This window comes from Tupaia chinensis, unplaced genomic scaffold, assembly GCF_000334495.1.
Source record: "Tupaia chinensis unplaced genomic scaffold, TupChi_1.0 Scaffold139897_1, whole genome shotgun sequence".
In the NCBI taxonomy this organism is placed as follows: Eukaryota; Metazoa; Chordata; class Mammalia; order Scandentia; family Tupaiidae; genus Tupaia; species Tupaia belangeri.
This window is the reverse complement of record NW_006199776.1, coordinates 657,902-660,218: the sequence shown is the minus strand read 5'-3', so window position 1 is coordinate 660,218 and position 2,317 is coordinate 657,902. Positions and strand designations below refer to the sequence as shown.

General features: G+C 36.4%; 1 pseudogene; it reads left to right on the top strand.

Moving 5' to 3' along the window:
• Window positions 1-448: 448 nt before the first annotated feature.
• The window catches only part of LOC102469958 (glomulin-like), a 3,915-nt pseudogene continuing 2,046 nt past the window's right edge, over window positions 449-2,317 (top strand).

Here is a 2,317-nt window from a genome sequence, read left to right as displayed (position 1 = left end):
CCTCACTCTGTGTGTTTCTCTTTCTCATGAAAGAAATAAGTAAACTTAAGAAAATAAAATTGTAATTTTTTAAAGTTGATTTTAGGGAAAGCAAAGTTAAAGCACTGAATGCAGATATTAGAAACAAAGACAGTTAAAAAATGAATAATCTAAACTCCCACCTTAGGAAACTAGAAAAAGAGAGCAAATTACATCCAAAGTAAACAGAAGAAAAGAAATAATAAGAATTAGAACAGAAATCAATGAAATTTAAAACAAGAAATAGAGAAAAATCAGTAAAACCAATAGTGGATATTGAAAAGATCAATAATGTCAATAAGCCTCTAACAAAGTTAAGAAAGAAGAGAGTAGAAACAACTCACTAATATTAGGAATATTGAATAAAAATACTAGAAGGTTGCTATTGATGTGTCGCTTACGGACACTTTAAGGACAGTAAATGAATACGATGAACAACACAAATTGGGTAACGGTGAAACGGACCAATTCTTCAGAAGGTGTAAGCTGACAGAACTCACATGAAAAGACACAGATACTGTGAGCATGCCTACACTTATTAAAGAAGTAAAACCAGTGATCAATTAACTTCCAAACTTCCAACTTCCTACCGATGATAAAAATTCTCAGTAAACTAGGAATAGAGGGGTACTTCCTCAACTTGAGAAGGGGTATCTGTCAAAGCAAAGCAAATGGCACACTTACCACTTAGAAAGAAGAAGCTTCTCCAGTGAGATCAGGAACAGAAGAGGATGTCCCCTCTTGTCGTTCCTTTTCAGCCTCGTGCTAGAAGTTCTGAATAATGCAATGAGACAAGAGCAGGAAATGAAAAGTATACCGATTTGGAAGGAAGCAATAAAACTGCCTTTGTAGATAATAATATTCCAAATGAATGAACAACCCTTCTGAAACTAACCAGTGATTATAGACGTGTGACAGAATGTAAAGTTAATTCAAAATTCGGATGAAGGAAATCGAAGGACCAAATAAATGGAGAGATATTTGGTGTTCGTGGTAGGAAGGCTTAATATTGTCAAGATGTTGTCTCTTCTCAAATTGATCTATAGATTTGATACAATCCCAATAAAAATTCCAGAAAGGTACTTTGTGGATATCAAAAAATGGACTCTAAAATTTGAATGGAGAGGCAAAAAAAAAAAAAAATCTATAATACTCAATACAAAACTGAAGGAGGATAAGAAAATCGGAGGACTGACAAAGCTAAACTTACTTTTACTGTGTGGTCCGAGAGCTGTGCTCCTCAGTGTTCACCTGACGTCAAGACTTACTACAGAGCTGCAGTCATAAAGACAGTGTGATATTGGCAGAAGAGTAGACAAACAGAGCTACAAAACATCGAGGGCCCGGAAATGGACTCACATAAATATAGTCAACTGGTCTTTGACAATAGAGCTAAGGCAATAAACGGAAGCAAAAAATAGTCTTTTCAACAAACAGTGGTGCGGTAATTGATGGCCACAGCCAATCATGCAAATCTAGACAAAGCCCTCATATACGTCATAACAATACATCGAAATGCGTCACGAATCTAACTGTAAAATGCAAAATTGTAAAATTCCTAAAAGGTTGTATAGGAGGGAGAGTGACCTGTGCAGCCTGGGGAGGAGGAGGTGGAGGCTGAAAGCACCGAGGTCTGGCTGCATTGAAACCAGGAAAAAAAAAATAACTAGGAATGACTGTGGAGATAGAGAGAATAGAAATCGAGAAGTTTTTGTTTTGAGTTTTTATTTGTGTATGATTTTGGGTTTTGTTTGTGGGTTTTTTGTTTGTTTGTTTGTTTTTGTTTTTGGCCAGCAACTCTGAGAAGACCAAGATTTTACAGAAGACTTGGACCTATTTCAAGTAGCAGGCCAAAGATGCATAGAAAGACATGAAGACCAGGCATGAAAAGTTACTGAAAATGAAAATAATAAGGTCATCATCAAGAGTATCAGCTGGAATCTTGTTGGTCTTGTTGTCTGATACCTTTTATGAAATAAAAAAAGATAATAAATGAAAAGATTATTATTTTCTTTTTTTTTTTTTTTTTTTTTTTTTTTTTAGGTTTTTGCTATAGGGCGTGTGTGCTCATCAGAAAGACAGAGAGACAGAGACAGAAAACAAGAAATCACCCTCCAGGGGGGATGACCATGCCACAATCCCTTCTCCATTCTCCTCTCAGGATCTTGGCCATGTACGCACACGCACCTGGTATGAGTTTGAGCTGCTGGGTCTGGGGCTCAAACTGTGGTCGACTACATGGAAGTCTAGCAACATAGCCATTGCACCAACTGTTGGTCCTGAAAAGATTTTTTTTTTT